At 43.0% G+C, this 21721-nt stretch overlaps 1 protein-coding gene and 1 long non-coding RNA gene across 2 annotated transcripts in view; both read left to right on the top strand.

Moving 5' to 3' along the window:
- The window catches only part of LOC309509868 (ADP-ribosyl cyclase/cyclic ADP-ribose hydrolase 1), a 366738-nt gene that overhangs the window by 83711 nt on the left and 261306 nt on the right, over positions 1-21721 (top strand). The window lies entirely within an intron of this gene.
- On the top strand, positions 1139-3609 carry LOC309509892. Its single transcript, XR_014210111.1, has 3 exons — positions 1139-1744; positions 2641-2819; positions 3058-3609. It is a non-coding gene; the product is annotated as an uncharacterized lncRNA (long non-coding RNA).

Here is a 21721-nt window from a genome sequence, read left to right as displayed (position 1 = left end):
TCACACAACCAGAGTAAAAAGGGGTATGGCAACACAAGTTTTCGCAAAAAGGGGAACATACATAAAAGCATATGAATGTTGTTCCTGCAAGAAAAACAAATGTTAGTTATTAATTTAAAAAAAATCTATCACATTCCCTTCTCTGGTCGTAATCATCACGACCACACTTAGATTTTTAATTCTTCAAATGAATTTTCCATACCTGGATGATTTACCTGCTCTTTACCGAATCATCCCATAGTTCATTGCCTTTTTACTTTAGTAGACCTTAAGCCAAGTTTAAGTATCATCTTTCTCTGGATTTCGAATCTCATTGATCTATTAGGCCTTTAACAGGCTGATACTACTGATTAACCATTTTTCTTAACCTTATTTTGTTAGCTTTTAATTGAAGCAGGCGATTGTTTTACTTAGATCTATTTAAGGATATGTGTAATAAAATCTAACCAAAAAAGTTCTAGAATCTTTTCATTTTTATCCTTAACACAGATATCCCTTAGCTGCTGACATGCCATTTAATCTTTAACTACCTATCTTCCTACCATCTTATTTTTCCAGAATTAACTGATTTCGTGGATTAGACTCATTTTTAGTTTAAATTTAACATGTTTGGGTCACATTAATCTTGGTCTAGGTTTTAACTTTGTGCCCCCTACATATTTTGTTTTAATTCATGCTCTGGGCTTCAGTAAAACATTCAAATCTTTAGTAATATGTTGGAAATTTGGTTATGCTATAAAGCTCTTCAGCTAATAATAATCCAGAAATTAAATTTGTTTCCCAAAATCAATCAATTATGTGCTGCGCAGGTGTGGCACAGTTTCTTTCTGCCAAAGCAATAACCCAGCTCAGGATAGTTAGCCAAAATCATCCAAGGTCATTATTTTATTGGGCATATTTTACCCTCTGTGCCCACTTTATACATTTAGATACTGCTGTTTTGATTGACATAATTTATTTGCAGCAGCATGCAGACATGGGCGAGACAGCTCGCGCGCCCATAGGCTGCTCTGCGGCAACTGCACCAGCCTATCGATAGAGCCTATCGTGAATCTTTTCACAAAATTGACTCGGACTTGCTTGAGACTTGAAGGTTAAGACTTGAGACTTACTTGTGACTTGCACATGTGTGAATATGGCGCTCCTCTGTGTGCGACGTTGCAGAGCTCTACGAGTCAAATTTCTGCTGTTTTTGTTTATATCGTTTGTATTTGTACGTCACGTTAAGGCAGCTGCACACAGAAACATAAAATATGATCGAGTGACCCTGAAACAACTAAGAGAGAGTAGTCAAAATGGACTGTTTGACATCAGTTTGTTGGACTCCTTTCCGGAAATCCTTCGGGATGTCGGTGCGACACCAGGCCAAGCCCGAGCAGGCGTGGTTCCTGACAACCAGAGCCGAAAGCGGAAACGCGGCAGGCGGGGAGGGATCGACAGGAGGATTCGCCGTTTGGTTAGCAGAGGAAGGCTAACGTTACCGGTCATAATGTTTGCAAACGTCCAGTCACTGGAGAACAAAATGGACGAATTACATGCACGGATATGTACGCAGCGATACATTCAGGATTGTTCACTGCTGTGTTTTTGTGAAACGTGGCTAGGAGATAAAACCCCCGATGAGGCCATAACACCAGAGGGCTACACGGTCTACAGAGCCGATCGCAACACAGTGGAATGTGGGAAAACCCGCGGGGGAGGAACAGCGATCTTTGTCAATCAATCCTGGTGCACAGACAGTAAGGTAATTTCACAGCACTGTTCTGAGGACGTGGAGTTTTTAACCTTGATGTGTAGACCTTTTTATTTACCCAGAGAACTGCAGTGCATTGTTGTGACTGTTGTATACATCCCCCCCTCTGCCAGTGAGGAGGCCGCATTAAAAAAACTGCTTAACATGATCAATGCGTATGAGAACATGTATCCCGACGCTGCTTTTATTATCCTGGGAGATTTTAACCACTGCAATCTGCGGAAGAGTATTCCGAAACTGTATCAGTTTGTAACCTTTCCCACTAGAGGAAAAAATATTCTGGACCAGTGTTATAGTAATATTAAAAATGCTTATACAGCGGAGCCCGAACCGCATTTTGGAAAAGCTGATCATTTAGCAATTCTCTTAAAGCCAACTTATATAAGAAGACTATCCGATCCAGTTACAAAGAAAGTTGTTAATATCTGGACGGAAAGTGCACTGATGAACTTGCAGGGCTGCTTAGAGGCTACAGACATGAATGTCTTCAAAGATGCTTCAGAGGACATTCATGACTACACAGAGACTGTCAGTTACTATATTAACTGGTGTACATCTATCTGTGTTCCTTCTAGAACTGTACGTATTTTTCCAAATCAAAAACGCTGGTTTAATGGTGATATACGTTTAAAGATTAAGCAAAGACAGGTAGCATTTAAAGCAGGGAATGGGGAAGAATATAAGAAAGCCCGATACGATTTGAGGAAGTCCATTAAAATAGCAAAGAAGGCATATTCCCAAAAACTTGAAAGCCATTACATGCAAAACGACACACGCAGTATGTGGCAGGGAATTCAGTCTGTTACTAATTATAATAAGAGAAGCACAAACAGGATGGAGATTAAAGATGCCACCTTACCAGACTGCCTTAACAATTTTTATGCTAGGTTTGACCGACTGAATGGGGACACTCCATCAAAACTCGGTTTGAATACTGAGGAATGTGCGCTCCATGTCACACAAGAACAGGGCCGAAAGGTTTTTGGGCAGTTAAACCCCCGTAAGGCAGTGGGACCTGATGGTGTATCGCCGAAAGTTTTGAAGGTCTGCGGGGAACAACTGGCAGGTGTGTTCACAGACATTTTTAATCTGTCTCTTACACATGGAGTAGTTCCACGCTTATTTAAGTCATCCATTATCATACCTGTCCCCAAAAAAGCAAACACTTCTACCCTGAATGACTTCAGGCCAGTCGCTTTGACCTCAGTCCCTATGAAGTGCCCAGAGAAACTTGTGCTCAGACATATTAATTCTGTGGTTCCTGACACTGTTGACCCCTTGCAGTTTGCATATCGCCCTAATAGATCAGTGGATGATGCAGTGGCCATGACTTTGCACTTTACTCTTCAACATCTAGACAGAACTGGAACATACGTAAGAATGCTTTTCCTGGATTATAGTTCTGCTTTCAATACGATCCGACCTGGAAAGCTAATTGAGAAGCTGGCTGACCTCGGGGTCCCATCCACCACCTGTAACTGGGTTTTGGATTTTCTGAGTGACAGACCACAAAAAGTGAGGATGGGAGGTAACATCTCAACTGAGCTCACTTTAAGCACAGGAACACCTCAGGGATGCTGTCTCAGTCCAAAACTCTTTACTCTTTACACACATGATTGTGTTACTAACCAGAACAACACTGCGATTATCAAATATGCTGATGACACAACTGTTCTGGGCTTGATTAAAGGGGGGGATGAGACTGGTTACAGGCTGCTGGTTGACAAAATTCTGGCTTATGGGGATGATAATGACCTCATTCTTAACTTAGATAAAACAAAATAATTAATTATGGATTTTAGAAAGAAGAAACCTTATTTACAGCCACTGATCATTAAAGGGACGGAAGAGGAAAAAGCTGAGAGTCACAAGTTCCTAGGCCTGCACGTGGCATCAAATCTGAGTTGGACCATAAACACTGCTGTCACAGTGAAGAAGGCCCAACGGCGGCTCTATTTTATCAGGCTGCTAAGAAAGGCAGGACTCAGCCGCAAACCACTTATCCAGGCCTATAGAGGACTTATGGAAAGCATTTTAACAAATGGGATAACTGTGTGGTTTGGAAGCACTACCCAGGCAGAAAGGAGAGCTCTCCAAAGGGTGATAAAGACAGCACAGAGAATCATCGGATCGGATCTTCCATCTATGGATGCTCTATATACACAACGCTGCAGAAAGAGAGCTAAGAACATTCTCAGGGATACAAACCACCCTGGACATTTAATGTTCAAGCCTAAACACTCAGTATATAACTTGAGATATGGCAGACCGGACAGTATTATATCACACAGGGTGCGGTTTTATAACAGCTTTTTCCCTGCGACGGTTAGACTGATGGCGAAGGACATAACAGGGGAAACATGTGTCAGTCTCTGTTAAATAGACATTTCTCTTTATTATAGTAAGCTTTTAACACTGACAATAATATGTATTCTCTTGGGAAGGTCTTCCTTTTTAACTAAATTAAATCAAATGTGCAATAATGTTATTTAAAGTTTAATTTTAAGCAAAAATCTTAGTATGTGAGTATGCTTGACAGGTTTTGTGCTGCTCTTTGTTAATTGTTTCTAAAGAGTCTACTCATAGTGTGTAGTTTAGTTTATTCACTGTGTGTAGTCTATTTATTGTGTGTAGTTTATTTATTGTGTGTAGTTTGTTAGGTGGTCTTGTATGTTGACTCTTTCTGATGTATTTTCCTTTTATGTATTGTATCTTAATGCTGACTCAAGAGCTTTGCTACAAAAATTCCTATGTACCTGTATTGCGGTATAAGTACAAATGGCAAATAAAACTTTCAACTTCCAACTCATGACGTCAGGACCAATGAGGGTGCTTCGCGCCCAATACGTCATGTCCCGCCGAAAGCGGGTGGGGCTAGGGCTATAAATACGGCCCAGAGAGGCTGGTTTGGTCAGTTTTTTCATCGCTGAAGCGAATCAGAACGTGACGCATGCACGGCAAGATACGCAAGTACTCGTTCCCTCTTCTAGAGAGAACCGAGGTTACGTTAGTAACCGAGTACGTTCTCTTACGAGAGGTTCTCTCGTACTTGCGTAAGTTATCTTACGCTAGGGGAACACAGTGTAAAACGCCGTGCGTGCTTGAGACATAACACTAAAGTCCCAAGGGCAGGTGCCCGGGGCTCATACAGTGCCTAATCACAAGGGACTCACAGAGAATCCGGGAAGAGGGGCTAGAATAGCATCATTCCTGTAATATAGAGCTCTGATAGGATCATATTATATCAAGTGTTCCACACAGCCAGGGCGAACACGGCCTGGACTGATAGATATGGGGGACTTATGCACTGCCCACAGAAGTATATATACGATCAGTGATCGACGCTCTAGCGGTTTCAGCATCCTGAGCCGATAGGATTCGGGCGGGCAATACTGAAAATTTAAACCGAGAGCAACCTAGCTTGTAAAGCGGGAACCTCGAGGTTATAAAACCTTATAAATGTAGACGGGGAGGCCAAGCCTGCCGCCATACAGATATCTTGCAAGGCAATCCCACTGGACCAAGCCCACGACGAGGCCATGCCTCTTGTGGAGTGCGCTTTGACACCTATCGGGCATTGCAGGCCCTTGGATGTGTAAGCTAGCGCTATAGCATCAACTATCCATCTGGATAGACTCTGTTTTGACGCAGCTAGTCCCTTAGAACGTCCGCTGAACAAAACAAAGAGCTGCTCCGTCTGTCTGAAAACAGATGAGCGAGACACATAGGCTCTTAACGCCCTGACCGGGCAAAGGAAGCCTGCGTCCCCTTCCTCCTCAGATACCGGCAGGGCCGACAGGGAGATAACCTGTGCCCTAAACGGTGTGTTGAGGGATTTAGGAACATATCCGTGCTTTGGTTTGAGCATGACTCTCGAGTCATTCGGCCCAAACTCCATACACGTCGCGCTCACTGAGAGCGCTTGCAAATCCCCTATGCGCTTCACTGAAGCGAGAGCCAGAAGAAACACTGTTTTGAAAGACAAGAGTTTCAGGTCTATTGACTGTATTGGCTCGAATGGGGCACCTTTCATGGCTTCCAGAACCGTGGAAAGGTCCCAAACGGGAACTGAGGGTGGTCTGGGAGGGTTCAGCCTCTTAGCTCCTCTAAGGAAGCGAATGACCAGATCGTTCCTTCCTAATGACTGGCCAAGCGGTGGTTCAGCGAACGCTGCTATGGCCGCCACATAAACTTTGAGCGTGGATGGGGTTCTGCCCTTATCCAGAAGCTCTTGTAAAAAGGAGAGAACCTCCGGCACCCCACAGCATAGAGCGGGCAGCGGGGCCAGACGTGAGCCAGCGCATCCCTGCTCTTGGAGAAGAATTCCTGACAATGAGCGTTCTCTTGAGACGCAAATAGGTCTATTTCCGCTCTGCCAAATGTCCTCCATAGCATTTTGACTGTCTGTGGATGTAAAGACCATTCTCCTGTCGGCAGATTGTTTCTGGACAGTCTGTCTGGTCCCACATTCAGATGGCCGGGCACATGCGCTGCCCTGAGCGAGCGCAGATTGTGCTGAGCCCAGACCAGGGGGCGTTCCGTCAGCCTGTGAAGGATTCTGGATCTGATACCTCCTTGGTGATTTATATAAGCCACCACTGACATGTTGTCCGAACGGACCAAGACGTGGTGTCTTTTTATCTGGGGACAAAAGCGCCTCAGCACGTTGTCGACTGCCATCATTTCCAGGCAGTTTATATGCAGAAGCTTTTCCCGTTCCGACCACTGGCCGAATAACGGTCTGCCCTCGAGCAGCACTCCCCATCCCGAGGTTGAGGCGTCCGTAGACACCACCTTCACACTCGAGGAAGTCCCCAGGCTTACACCTGACCGGTACCAGTCGGTCACTGTCCAAGGTTTCAGAGCTGCGACGCATTTCTGATCGACCTTGAGGCGCGCGAGACCGGAGGTCCAAGCTCTGCGCGGCGCGCGCTTTCAACCAATACTGCAGCGGGCGCATGCGAAGCAGACCCAGCTGAAGCACTGAGGATGCTGAAGCCATGAGACCCAGCATCCTTTGAAACTTTTTGAGCGGGACTAAAGCGCCGTGGCGAAAAATCTCTGTCATGCGCTGAATACTTAGTCTGCGCTGCGGCGACAGCTGTGCTGTCATAGACAGCGAGTCCAGATCTGTGCCCAGAAAAGATATTTTCTGACTGGGAGACAGTGAACTCTTTGCCCAATTGACTGTGAGACCTAAATTCTCGAGGTGATCGAGTAATATGGTCCTGTGTTCCATGAGCTCCGACTGTGATCGAGCTAGAACCAGCCAATCGTCCAAATAATTCAGCACTCGTATGCCTCGGAGCCTGAGGGGTGCGAGCGCTGCATCCATGCACATCGTGAATACGCGAGGTGCCAGGGATAGGCCAAATGGCAGGACTGTGTACTGATATGCCTGGCCCTCGAAGGCGAATCTCAAAAATCGCCTGTGACGTGACGCTATTTGTATTTGAAAATAAGCGTCTTTCAGATCTATCGACATGAACCAGTCCCCTTGGCAAATTTGCGAGAGTATTTTCTTGGTCGTGAGCATTCTGAACCGTCGTTTCAGAAGTGCTTTGTTTAGTCGTCTTAGATCTAAAATAGGTCTGAGACCTCCGTCTTTTTTGGGTACCAGAAAATATCTGCTGTACATGCCCCCTTCGCTCTGAGCTTGTGATAGGGGTTCTATAGCCCCTTTGCTCAGTAACTTCGTTATTTCGGCCCGAAGTAGGTGTGCTACTTCCTTTTTCACCGTAGTATCGATTCGCGCCGCTTTGCGTTGCGGGCGTCGACCAAACTGTAGCGAATAGCCTCTTTCTATAATGTCTAGCACCCACTTCGAAACCCCGGGTAGCCTTGCCCATGCGTTTGCACGAATGGCTAGGGGTTGAATGCGAAGCGCGCTCTGGTCGCTCAGCGACAGAGGGACTTCAGTGTGCTGCAACATAAGCGTCGCGCTTATGACATTTGAGGCAGGGGGCGCGCTGATAACAGCGGGCAGATTGGCCGCACTCGACTCCTCTGCGGTGGTCAACCGAGAGGGGGAGGGCTGGGCGAGTCCCGTAAGACCTGTCATGTCTATGTGTGAATGTGGGGGTGGGATAGCGGGCACATTTACAACACTGAGAGCATTGTCTGCCTGAGCAGAGCGAATGCATGTTGGTTTCGTTTTACAGAAACCTTGAGACATGCAGAACGTAGTGTTTGTGGACACTGGGCAGTGGGCACATTTACCACATTTAATGCGCAATCGATCTGGGTCGATTTCATGTGCGCGAGCCCTGTGCGACGGGCTGTGTTTCTGTGTAGGAATGAGCACTGGGCAGTGGGCATTTTGTCTACAATCATAACACCATCGGCCGTGGCCGGAACACCAGAAAATACACTCTATGGGATTTATCTGGGTAGCCGTAAAGCGGCGTTTGTGTGCAGGCAAGCGGGCTGTGCCGCCGACTTGTTTACTGCAGAATACACTGGAACAGTCGCATTTACTGGAACTGAACGAGCGAGAAGTTGCCATAGAAACAGAGAGCGTCAACATGCTGGCGTTTGTTTGCAGGTGTGCGTGTATTACAACAGGCTCGCTCACTGCAGTATGACATTTCCAGTCGCCTGAACTTCAGAGGGGAATGAGAAATGTGTGAGAAATAGAATTCGGCCCGGCCGCAGCGGGACATTATCACTCTTTTCTCCTTTCGCCAGTGACGCACGGGAACCATAGAAACGGTGTTTGGGTGCAGGCGAGCGGGTTGTACAACGCGCTCGTTGGCTGCAAAATGCACATCTGCAGTCGCCTTTCAGGGAACTGACAGAGCGAAGCATTGGAGGCATAATTAATCTGCCGTTAGACCGAGATTCGAACACCGGTCTCTCGTGTGAAAAACCAAAGATTCCGCCACTGAGCCACAGGGGGGAACACAAAGGCTTTCAGATGCACGAACATATAAGAGCGTCAACATGTTTTCTTCGGCGTTTGCTTGCCGGCGCTGCAATATTTATATTTCTAGTCGCCTGATCAGGGAACTGAGAAATGTGTGAGAAAATTCAGGTCAGTCCAGCCTCGGCGGGACTAAAACGCTATTTTCTCCTTTCGCTGGTGATTGACGCGTGAATGGGGCGCAGAGGCAGGGTAGCTTTCTTGTACGTAAAGAAAAACTAACCCCGACCGTCCGCTTCCAGCCTCCCCTGTGAACGGCGCATTTTGCGCGGCTCGAACAGAGGGAGAGAGAAAGCTAGCCCCGTGACCGTCCGCTCCTGACATCCCCTGTGAACGGCGCGGTTTGCGCGGCTCGAACAGAGGGAGAGCAGGTATCATCCTCCAAGCAGGCAAGGCAAGCGGGCGCACCGGCGAGCTTTGCGGGTTGGGGGGGAAAGGGGCGTCTTGAAAAAGACGCCCGGCTCTTTTAGTGCAATGAGAGTGTGTGTTGCGGCGGCGAACACACACACATACACAAAACACAGTAACCGAGAAAAGGATATGTACGCCGGAAAGCGTCAGCAGGAACGGCGACTGAAGGCGGCGAGTTGTCGACCGGCAGCTTCAGATGCAGATAAATCCCGTTGGGTGCTTGAGTCAGACGGCGCAGCTTCCTCTCAGGATCCAGCGATGTGTAGCTCGCTGAAGAGATAAAAAACTGACCAAACCAGCCTCTCTGGGCCGTATTAATAGCCCTAGCCCCACCCGCTTTCGGCGGGACATGACGTATTGGGCGCGAAGCACCCTCATTGGTCCTGACGTCATGAGGGGCCTCTATCGATAGGCTGGTGCAGTTGCCGCAGAGCAGCCTATGGGCGCGCGAGCTGTCTCGCCCATGTCTGCATGCTGCTGCAATGCGTTTTACATTATTGCAAAATTAAGGATAATTTTTGGCTTCAATATCTCAAGGAAAAGAGGTTTTCCCCTAGCGTAAGATAACTTACGCAAGTACGAGAGAACCTCTCGTAAGAGAACCCTCACTATCAAATCCAGCCCCAGTTTTAACTGATTTGTTAGTCATGCTCTCATTTCCGCTATTGAACTTCCTGCAGTAGGGCTGTGCAGAAGGGCTGTTACTGGTACCTATTGAAAGCAGGTTCAAAGTGTTAGTTGAAGAAATATGAAGAATTACTGAAACCAGTAAATAATCGAAAAATAATTAAGTAACTAATAACTAAATTTGAAACGGTCTTTGTAGTGATCATTGAAAATGCATTGGATTGTCTTTCTGTGTGGATCGTCATTCAGTTGAACTTCAGGCTGATACACTGGATCGTCAGGCTGTGATGGCACTCTCCTCGGTCTGGCTTTTGATCCATCCTGCCACAAAATTGCATAATGCATGGCAAAATTGTCTTTAGGAAAAGTCTCAAGTGAATTGTCACCTTTGCACGATCTCAGTCTCCCCATGCTGACCCCTGTAAGGCCCGCTATATTGGCCCAATCTGCCGGTTCGCCAATACACGGGGAAGGTTGTCACGCGTTTTGTCCTCACTCATGCAAAGTATTGGTTGGTTAAATTTGCAATACATTAATCATATGTATTTACTCGTTAATTCATCTGACTCCATAAATGAAAGGTTTTAATAATCTGCCTCACTAAAAGTGAACGAATGTTTGACTATTCCTTTAACCATTAAATGAACAATGTCAAAATCAGTTATAATAATCATATGTAACAATTTAATATTTCAGATATCAGAGATCAATTCCACAATCAATTCAAATATCTAAAACATGGTTATACATTGGTTACATCAAATAGTCTTACCCAGCTTGACCTGAGAGAGAGAGAGAGAGAAAGAGAGAGGGAGAGAGAGAGAGAGTGAGAGAGAGAGCGAAACCACCTATCCAATTCCACGTCCAGCCAAAAAGAAGAGACAGAGAGAGCCAGAACACCTTCCTTTATCCTCTGACCAGGTGAGAAGGGGGATGGGGTGAGACCACCCTCAAATGGCTTCTATCCCACAGAAGGGGGGTTGCCTTATCTGGCATTATCTCTAAACCAGTTTCCTATGAACTTCTATAAACCGTATTTCCTTTTATTTTATCTATCTGGATATGAGATATCTGTACCACTCACTTTGCAGACTGATCTCATGAAATGGCGTATGTATGACACGCCAATTCGATTTCCATTTTTGGCGTGCTATCAACACGCATAATCGCTTTTCAGCGTGTTTATCAACGCCGTTGACTTAACGTTACATTACTTAGTCTGTATATATAGATATGACCTACCCCAACTCCCTAAAAGTCCCTAAACCTACCCGTCACTGGGGTTAATCTTCCCACACCTAAACATACCCATTTTATGGACAATATTAAAATGATAAAACGTAATTGACAGATATGTAGGAAAATGGCATTTTTATGAACAATATGGCATTAAAAGATAGTTTGAGCCACGAATCCTACCCCTAAACCTAACCATAACCATTTCTTAAAACTACCTAGGCAACAATTATAAAGAAAAACAACAGACAGACGAGTATAATCACAATAATTTATTTATGGTTCCTATAGAACCATAATTATACTAACCTTACAACACAACATCGATTCACAAAATACACCAATTTTATTAGCTTGATGTAATCCAAACCTTCAGAATCCATTATTATTTGCAAGAAAAAGATCCAAACTCAGCCCTTTATCCAGTAATCGTCATCTTGACCGTAAACGTCAAACCCCGCGCTTGTTATGAATTCAAATTCAAAAATTGCGCCCTCAAGAAGCGACAGGTTACTATGGTTACGGCAGTAATATCAAACGCTCATTGGCTCTCGTCTCCTGCTTCGTCACAGATTGCGTCATGCACATTCACATTTGAAATGAAGTGCGCACTGCCGCGCAGCCCTCAGAGCGAACCGAACCGAAGACGGATTAACGTTTTCATGGATTTGAATTAATAACTTAAATTCTGCTCTGTCTGTTACCTCATACAAAACCACTGCCAGGGAGGACTGCGACGCATCGTTACGTGAACAACTTTTGGTACCGATTTTGACATTTTCTCATTAAATAAATTATTGTGATTATACTTGTCTGTCTGTTGTTTTTCTTTATAATTGTAGCCTATAGTTTTTAGAAATGGTTATGATTAGATTTAGGGGTAGGATTAGCAAACGTCCGGGGATAATGGTACGTGTAAGATTCACGTCTGAGGCTGTTAAACTGTGACATCTACACGTTTTCCAAAGGGGACCAACATGATTCTTTCACGTACATTTTGCTCCGTTTCGCTCGGACATTTAACGGCGTAGACATACACGCGGAAGATGACGGTTCGTTTCGGCGTGAACATACACGCGGATAGCTCAAAATGCGTATAGAGATAACACGCCACTTTTGACTCGAAAGTGGCGTGTATGTTTACTAAAAGTCATGATGTCATGTTGCACTTTGAGACATTTCAAATGACACCAAAAGCATAACAGTCAATGATAAACATTCACATTAAACCATGTTCTTGTGTGAGTTCTTTGTTGTTAGTTCATGTGCTTCTGTGAGTTCAAATGTTAATTAGCCAGCCGGGCCCTTTTGTCCCATAAATCAGGCCTCAACCAGTATTTTCAGTCTTACAGTTTCCCTCCTTGATCCCGTGGGTCACATTCCGATGAACACTTACGGGGTCACAGTAAGACGTTTGTTATAATCCTTGAAGATGTAGCACAAAAATTGTCTTTGCAATGTTGGCATCTGTAGAAGCTCAGTGGGCTGTGTTCACCTGCAGAACACCTGTTCCCACCAGGTGTATAGCTTGAGTCCAGCAGGTGGATGAATGCGTTCAGGTTCTCTTCCTGTAATCCTGTGACGTGAGCAAAGTTCATAGAGTCAATCTGGACCTTTTGTGACTTGTTCAGTTGACGTGTCATTCCTTCATGGAGAAACTTCCGCTTCCCTGGCACCTTCTCCACGATGATGATCTGACCCTTCTTGACCAACCCTGTCACCTCCAGTGGTGCGGCTGTCTGGGCAGAGCTCAGTGGATGAAGGGCTTCTCCTTTGGTCCACACGGCTTTGTGTGAGACACCTGAAAAGCATCTTAAATGTCCGCTTCACGATTGAGCACATATGAACTTATAGCAGTAAGGAAATGCATAGGAACGCATAATGCAATAAGGAAAAATCATGTCATGTTCAATGTAAAATACCATGTTCATGTCAGCAATTGTGAGTGGTACGTTTGGTCTCATTAATTACCTGATTTTTAATTACCACGTCAATAGTACTCCTATAGAGGGTCAAGGAAGGACAAAGGAAGATCTTACAAGCTCTTACCCTGTTTCTAGAAACATTTAAATAAATGGCATTCTAACAAAACAACCAGTGCTATTTTGGTGTAACCAAACATAGAGATTCAATTGAATTGATGTCCAAATACATTGTTGCAAGTAAAATGGACAATATACAAATATGCAGATAAGTTTCAGAAATGTTTTTCTGAATTACTCAAAGGAAATCAAAATAAGTTTCAGAAATTAAAATCAAAATAAGTTTCAGAAATGTTTTTCTGAATTACTCAAAGGAAAAAATGCAGAAATCAAAATAAGTTTCAGAAAATTAAAATCAAAATAAGTTTCAGAAATGTTTTCTGAATTACTCAAAGGAAAAAAATGCAGAAATCAAAATAGGTTTCAGAAATGCATCAAGAGGTCGGTGTAAACCAATCAATGGTTTTGTGTGTTTGTGTGAGAATTTTTTAGAATGTCAGAGTGTGTTTTTGTCTGTGAGAGTGTTTGTGTGTGTGTGTGTGTGTGTGTGTGTGTGTGTGTGTGTGTGTGTGTGTGTGTGTCTGTGAGAGAGTGTGTTTGAGAGTGTGTGTATTGATCTGGCTAAGTCACAGTCGATGACAGAGTTGAATTGTAAATTTTTGTATTTATTTTTTACTTGATTGAATTGGTCTCACTTCAGATTTATCCATTTTAATTATGTTTCTGTTATTAGTGGTAAGTTGAGAAACCAGGGGCCCTCTGATCTTCCAACTCCCACCAACAATCATAAAGTTTGAAATTTAATGGCAGGTCTGCCTTAGAATTTGTCTTGATTTGTGACTGTAGCCATTCAGTTGTTCATGTGTGTTACATTAGTTAGCAGTTTGTTGTGAATAGCGTATGCTATTCTCTGTGTCTCTGTTAGACCATGATCATGAGATCAGCTCCACCCTGTGTGTGTGAAGCTATCTGGATCTGTTAGTGTGAAGATGACACATCTTCGTCTGATGTGCAGTGTTCAGCCTGGATAGACTCTATCTACCCCAGGTGATGTTGCTGTGAGGGTATAGTGATGGAGGGGTGTGTTCAGTGTTCATATCTAGGAGATGGGTGGAATCTAATCGATAACAATTGTGTTGCAAATTTCGATCCAGTTCTAAACTGGGAGGCCATATTTATGCAGTAATGTGATAGTGTGACGTGTGAAAAGGCCTTTTATAATGTCTTTTTCACCCATCTCCCGAGTCTCAGGTTATGTTCGAACAATTCCGCTGTCCTGGATTTTCTCCAGGTGGGCTCCACCATTTTGCAGAAGTAGCCTAAGCCTGAGACAGAAAACAGAGGAGAGCGAACCACAGATAATTCCAATATTTCAAAAGCATAAATTCAGACGAGTAGAATTATTTTACTTGTTAGCAATTTTAATTCCAGATGTCACATGAAACCGAGTTTCATTGACCACGTCTGAATTGTTGCAGTTGTCTCAGTGTGTTGTGACACCTGAAGCTGCTTTTTCAGTTCAGCCTTCAGTCTGCTGCATGTGCAAGGCCGCATTAATGCACGGGCTTACCTGGGCTGAAGCCCAGGGGCCTCCCAAGTTCAGGGGCCTCCCATGTTCAGGTTCACGATGAGCTGAAAAGGTCATATTGTTTTAACTTGTCAGATTTTGTCGCTGTATGTCGCTAGTCGCTTGTGGACGTTGGTAGTGCTGTCGCTCTAATGTTACTGTTATGGTGCGTTCACACCAAACGCGAATAGCGCGTCAGGAGCGAGTGATTTCAATGTTAAGTCAATGCAAAGACGCGTTTACGCACGTCTAGAGGTCCCGCGGCGCGAATGAGGCGTTACGGTGCGTGTCCACTACAGCGGCAAAAGTCCGCTCAGTGCCGCTGGCAACGCTGTAACGTCTCCACTTTGGGCTGTGTCTGTTGCGAGTGTGTTTAATCTAAGTTTTTTTCAACACACGGACAGTATAATCATCAGCGATGCACGCGATTACATTTAGAAATAGACAAGCTTTGTTTCCAAATGTACCATGCAATGATCCTTTCAATTTTATAAACTTTTATAAACCCAGCCAATATAATCACAATTAAACACATCCAAAATAAAATCTTTAACATGTATATAACAACTGCAAAGCGTCTAATTTGTAAACAAAATGATTTACGCACTAAATCCAGCATAAACTCACTGAGACTGTCGACAGTTTCTTTTCCATGCATCATTTTATTATATCCATGTTTGTGGTTAGTTACAGTAAATCATATAAAACAGTGAAATCGCCCTCGAACTCTTCTGTCTTGCCTGCACTGCACTCGAGGCGGTGACGGGAGCTGAGCTTCACTGAAAGGCTTCTTTCCTATTGGTTGTCGCTCGCGAAAATCGCTTCTCATTTGCATAAAGTTGAAATTTAGTTGCTGTGTGTGGTTGTTAAATAAAGTGTCTTGTGTTTATGTGCTCAGTGATATGTTAATAACAATGTTAAAATTGAAAACAATATTAAAAAAACTCACTGTTGTAGGTCTCGAAAGAAATGAATGCAATCTGTGATGTAGATTACCTAAATATTACACTTTTTTTAAATGAGACTCTATAAATCGAGGGGATGGGGGGCCTACAAAACCTCTCAGCCCCGGGGCCTTACATCAGGTTAAGGCGGCTCTGTGCATGTGCAATGCATTCACACATTTTAATTTGTGCAGATATTTTTTTGACCTGCAAAAAACTGTGGTACTTCTTCTGCTGTTTAGCATTTCACACCCTCCTCGTAAATTTACTTATCTTATCAGATTCAATTCAGTTGGTGCACCCCAGTCAAGGATTATTTAGCGTGCCATTACCTGTGCCACACTCCTAGCCGTGTTTTCTAACGGTGAAAAATAAAGGCATACTCCGCCCCTTTTTGGCACTGGGTAGCACACAAATGAAATTCTGTTTCAGAATTCAATTTTAATGACGAAAGTCACAGTTCTCCAATTATTGTCCTGCTCGGCGAGTGTAATATAATGTTTATTATAATTCAAGTTATAATATAATTATATTCTCTAACAATACAAGTCAAATTATATTGTTTTCGGTCTCTGAAGAGTCTCTGGAACAACTTAACGCATGGTCAAATCTCTACTGGTTCTCATGTCAATACATTTGAATATTAAAAGGCCTTTTGGCTCAGGGCTGATAAGATGTACATTCGCTGTTTTTCTTTTTCCCTTTGCTAGGTTTCAAGTACCTTTTCTTCTCATTTAGTCTTTTTAAATGGCCATTATAACGTTTGATTCTTCTATTTACTCTTACTTTATATTTTTCCATTTATAGATAAGGAAAACTATATCGCTTTGCAGTCCTTCCCAAGGATGCACGACACAAGTGGTCAGCCCCGAAGATCAGAAGCTGAGGCAGTTGGCTAAATATCTAGGGATTTTGCCGTACACGCGCAACAACCAAAGATATATACAATAGCCCCCTTGGAAGCCCTTCAGGAACTTAATTCAACCGTTTTCCAAAACTATTAAATTAGAACAGAAGTCATCGGAAGCGTCCAAGCTAGGTTAATCAACCAGCGTAAAGCTGATCCTAGTCGGACTAACCCATCCTCTCATCCAAGTCGCCCGCACACTTCCTGATATCAGCTAGCCGTCCCGTCGCCAATCTCTGACACAATCTTGTGGAAACATACGAATCCGTTAATCTATTTTGGAAAAAACTAATCTCAGAGTAATTCAGAGTACATTCAAACATAAAAATATTTAGTTCTCTGAAGCCTTAAATATGAGATGTGTTCGCTGTTTCTGATTTTCAAATTCATTGTGAATCACATTATAGCCATCAAATTCAGCACAGACACACGCGTTTACTTCAGTTTACACAGGACACATGGCCTAGAATACAACATCTACAACCCTTTTACCTAAGTGTTCCAAATACACCCACAGCAAAGCAATAGAATACAACATCTATATCACCTTTGCCTAAGTGTTCCAAATACACCCACAGCAAAACAATAGAATATAACATCTATATCACCTTTGCCTAAGTGTTTCAACTACACTTACAGTAAAGTAATCCTGTGTTTAAAGAATAAACTTTAAATTAGCCTATGTGCATGTTGTAGCACAAACAACCAAATTGTGTTCTATGTGCACGATGTGTAGGGCACGATGTGTTAAGCACAATTTCAAATTTGAAAATGCAGACAGGTTCAATGAATTTAAATGTTAAACATTTAAGCTATTTGCTATTGGGCTGCTACCCGACTAGCAAATGACGCTAATAGCTGAAGGCCTTGAGCGTCCAAAGTTGTTAGGTCAGTAAGAGTTTTAGATGCATTTGAGCTTTGGTTACTTGCAGAGTGCTGGTTTTTGTCATTATATTGTGATTGTCTGCGTTTTATGAAATAGGGTGGAGGTCTGCCTCTGCCCAGTGACCAACACTTTTCCTCTGTATGGCCTGTTTTGTGACAGGAATTACAGAATCTGTTCAGTTTGCCACAGTGTGGCTTTCTGAATTGTCCTGCAGATGGAGGATCTTCATGACATTCTAACACAGCTACCTCACCATGCATTTGTTTTCGTGACTCAATTCTTGTTGCCCAACTAACAATACCTTCGAATGTGTTTTGTGCTGGAGAAGCACCACACATGAGTGATTGCTGTACACGCGGCCCTGCATTTGTAAGCAGGAATTCAAGGACAATTACATTGTTGTGGTTAACACCCTCAATTCCAGAATACTCCTCAAAAAGTTCAAACATATTTTCTGCATATGTCTCAAACGATTCTTCAGTACTCTGTTTCCGATTGAAAATCAATTCCCATCCAACAGGACTACAACCACGCAGCTCGCGAAGGCATTGTTTTAGTCTATTCAAGATTTCGCTCTCAGGCTCATTTTGATGCATTGACTGCACAATGGTGCCTGTCATCAAAACCTGTGGTATCTTATAGTTCAGAACATCTGGAATTGAGCTGATAACAATTTGCCAAATATCTTTTGGTTCGAGCTGAAATGCATGTTTTAGACTAACAATGTGTCTCCACCATGGTTCGAATGGCCCTTTCAAAGGGAATGGTCCGATCTCTGCTTTAAACAAGCTACATTCAGTTACTGTTAAAGGACGCCGAATGGTTGACTCTGTGCCGTTTGGGTGCCGTATCACCTTAAGGGCAGAAACAGGCACTCTTTTCATAACTTTATCACATGCTTCATCTGTCTGTAAAGATACAAGATTATTAGAGCAGGCTGCCTCATCTAAGAAGTGTACATTTTTAGCCCAATCACGGTTAAGCTTGTTGGGAGACTTGCTTTTAGCATTTAGCTTAGCCTTAAGATCTGCAATGGTGTCTTTGTGATTTTTACACTTTTTAGTCAGGGCTAACAGCTCTAGTAATTTATCTAGCTGTGTTTGAAGATCTTGAATCTTTTCCTCTGACTCTTGTGCCTCTGCATTTTTAGAATGCACTTCTTCACATTTAGCATCCATAAGCGAAGATAGAAATTTTGTTAACTCATTTAGCCGTTTATAACTTATGAAGTTTAAAGCCTCAATTATTTCACCATGTTTTGATTTCTTCTGTTTACTACCCACTGTTTTCCACCAAGTGAAAATTTCATTGTCAATAGCATCCATGTTAAGACCTTTTCTACTGAGTTTGTACAGTGTAGGCTGAACCTTTTCGGCCCATAATGTAAACAAGACATGATCAGTACACATGCTTTCACAATAATGGGCTTACAGTTAATTTTCCCAGATTTTTGACTAGATAGTCTTCTTTCTAAAAAAGATCTATCTCCATCCCAGCATATCAAATACTTTAGGGGTTTACTTCTCAGAGGAACTTAAATAAGCCAAATTAAATTGAATTACTTAATTTAATTCCATCTGTGTCAAAGTTTAAGATTTTAATGGAATATAGAGTTTGTCAAGATTAGTTTAGGTTTAGTATAGGATATTAATGTTTTCAATGTGGCTTTTGGGCCTACCAGTCAGCCAGTGAGACAAAACATGGTTTAAGCGTTTGGACGCAGCATGGCTTTAGCCTTTAGCATTAGCCTTGGGCACAGCATGGGTTAGCATTGACAATAGCACTTAGCATTAGCCTTGATATTTGAGTTTTAGCTTGTAAATCATATCATCCTGTTTTCTCCAAATTTTCTTTTCATAAACAATGCATCGATCTGCCTTTTTATTTATAAAAATCACGTGTTTTCCGATCTTTTACAAACTTAGATTTTTCTTTCTCTGTTTTCTGTTAGTTTGCTCATTCTTTTCACGTGTTGCTGGTTTCAACAATGGCCGGAAAACATGCGCCTGATTTTAAAACTTTTAGTCTTTACTTTTTTAGCTCTTCATCGATTATTCATTATTTGGAAGATGCTATTCTCACTTTAGGTTTCGTTTCTTGTTGCTTAGGCAAAACAAGGAGATCTTTAAAATCTAATGCACAAGGGTTTTCATTCTTCATCTGGCTACCGCTTCACGTTCTAAACAAAGGGCTTTAATTCCGACCCGTAAACAATGCAAACATTTCTTCAACACTTCTATAAAGGGCATAAAAAGTTTACTTACCATCGCGGCGGAAGAAAGAGAAGATGTTCAAACCTCTTGTTGATTTTAAAATCCCAAATACTTGCTGAAAAGGACATTTCTCGTGAAACTGTTTTGATCTGTTTTGAGATCACGTCCGAGGTCACCATTTTGTAAGGCCCGCTATATTGGCCCAATCTGCCGGTTCGCCAATACACGGGGAAGGTTGTCACGTGTTCTGTCCTCACTCATGCAAAGTATTGGTTGGTTAAATTTGCAATACATTAATCATATGTATTTACTCGTTAATTCATCTGACTCCATAAATGAAAGGTTTTAATAATCTGCCTCACTAAAAGTGAACGAATGTTTGACTATTCCTTTAACCATTAAATGAACAATGTCAAAATCAGTTATAATAATCATATGTAACAATTTAATATTTCAGATATCAGAGATCAATTCCACAATCAATTCAAATATCTAAAACATGGTTATACATTGGTTACATCAAATAGTCTTACCCAGCTTGACCTGAGAGAGAGAGAGAGAAAGAGAGAGGAGAGAGAGAGAGAGAGAGAGAGAGAGAGAGAGAGAGAGAGAGAGAGAGAGAGCGAAACCACCTATCCAATTCCACGTCCAGCCAAAAAGAAGAGACAGAGAGAGCCAGAACACCTTCCTTTATCCTCTGACCAGGTGAGAAGGGGGATGGGGTGAGACCACCCTCAAATGGCTTCTATCCCACAGAAGGGGGGTTGCCTTATCTGTCATTATCTCTAAACCAGTTTCCTATGAACTTCTATAAACCTTATTTCCTTTTATTTTATCTATCTGGATATGAGATATCTGTACCACTCACTTTGAGACATTTCAAATGACACCAAAAGCATAACAGTCAATGATAAACATTCACATTAAACCATGTTCTTGTGTGAGTTCTTTGTTGTTAGTTCATGTGCTTCTGTGAGTTCAAATGTTAATTAGCCAGCCGGGCCCTTTTGTCCCATAAATCAGGCCTCAACCAGTATTTTCAGTCTTACACCCCTCTCAGAACTGTCAACTTCCTCTTTCAGGAGGGTGGCTGCAGGTCCCACTTCCTCTTTTATTTTTCTGCAGTCATCCCACCTATCAAGGCAGCTGTCTGAAATCTTGAACACTCAGAGAACCGCAAAAATTAAACAGCTTAATTTCCAAAAGTCTCTTCTGGTTATCAACACAGCAGTTCTTCTTTTTATTAAAAAGCTTAGTCCTTCGTTGCGGAAAAAAGCAAGCATTCTTCGCTGCAAAACGCAGGAAAAAGCAAGAAAACTACTCTAATTAGAATAGTGTTTAATGTAAACAAAAATAATTCTTTGTCTTTTCTTTTTTACAAGAAACCAAAATAAAATGGCTGTAAGATGTCTGTTATGTGCCTGTTTAAATCACAATTTATATTTAAATTGGGTCACCCAATCTCATTCTCATACTATGCACAATGCACAAAAATGATCTCAGTTAACATAAACCAAAATCTTAGAATCTCTGCAATGGATCAGTTCTCTTACGAGAGGTCTCTCGTACTGCGTAAGTTCTCTTACGAGAGGTCTCTCGTACTGCGTAAGATATCTTACGCTAGGGGAAAATCCTTTTCCGCGAGATATTGAAGCCAAAAATTATCCTTAATTTTGTAATAATGCAAAACGCGTTGCAGCAGCAATGCAGACATAGGCGAGACAGCTCGCGCGCCTATTGGCTGCTCTGCGGCAACTGCAGCAGCCTATCGAGCGAGGCCTGGCGTAAAAAGCGCCAAAAATTATCCTTAATTTTGTAATAATGCAAAACGCGTTGCAGCAGCAATGCAGACATAGGCGAGACAGCTCGCGCGCCTATTGGCTGCTCTGCGGCAACTGCAGCAGCCTATCGAGCGAGGCCTGGCTTGACGTCAGACCCAATCAGGGCACTTCGCGCCCGCTGCATCACGTCCCGCCGAAATGGGCGTGGTCTAGGCCTATAAATATCGCTCGCAGGCAGCTATTATCTGATTTTTCATCCTTCAAGCGAAGCACACGCATCGCTGGAGCTGGATTAGAAGCCGCGCCGTCGAGAGAGAGCACCTTCAGCGGGACGAGTCACTGAAGTCGCTGGCCGCGCCGCCTTCCTGCCTTCCTGCTGCGCTTTCCGGCGCTTATATCCTTCTCTTTTATTTGCACTGTATTTCTGTGTGTGTGTGTCGCCGCCGCGACACACATTTCTAAAAGAGCTAGCGTCTTTTTAAAGATGCCTTC

Source organism: Leuciscus leuciscus (genome assembly GCF_965113295.1).
Source record: "Leuciscus leuciscus genome assembly, chromosome: 11".
Taxonomy (NCBI): domain Eukaryota; kingdom Metazoa; phylum Chordata; class Actinopteri; order Cypriniformes; family Leuciscidae; genus Leuciscus; species Leuciscus leuciscus.
This window is presented reverse-complemented; position numbering and strand designations above follow the sequence as displayed.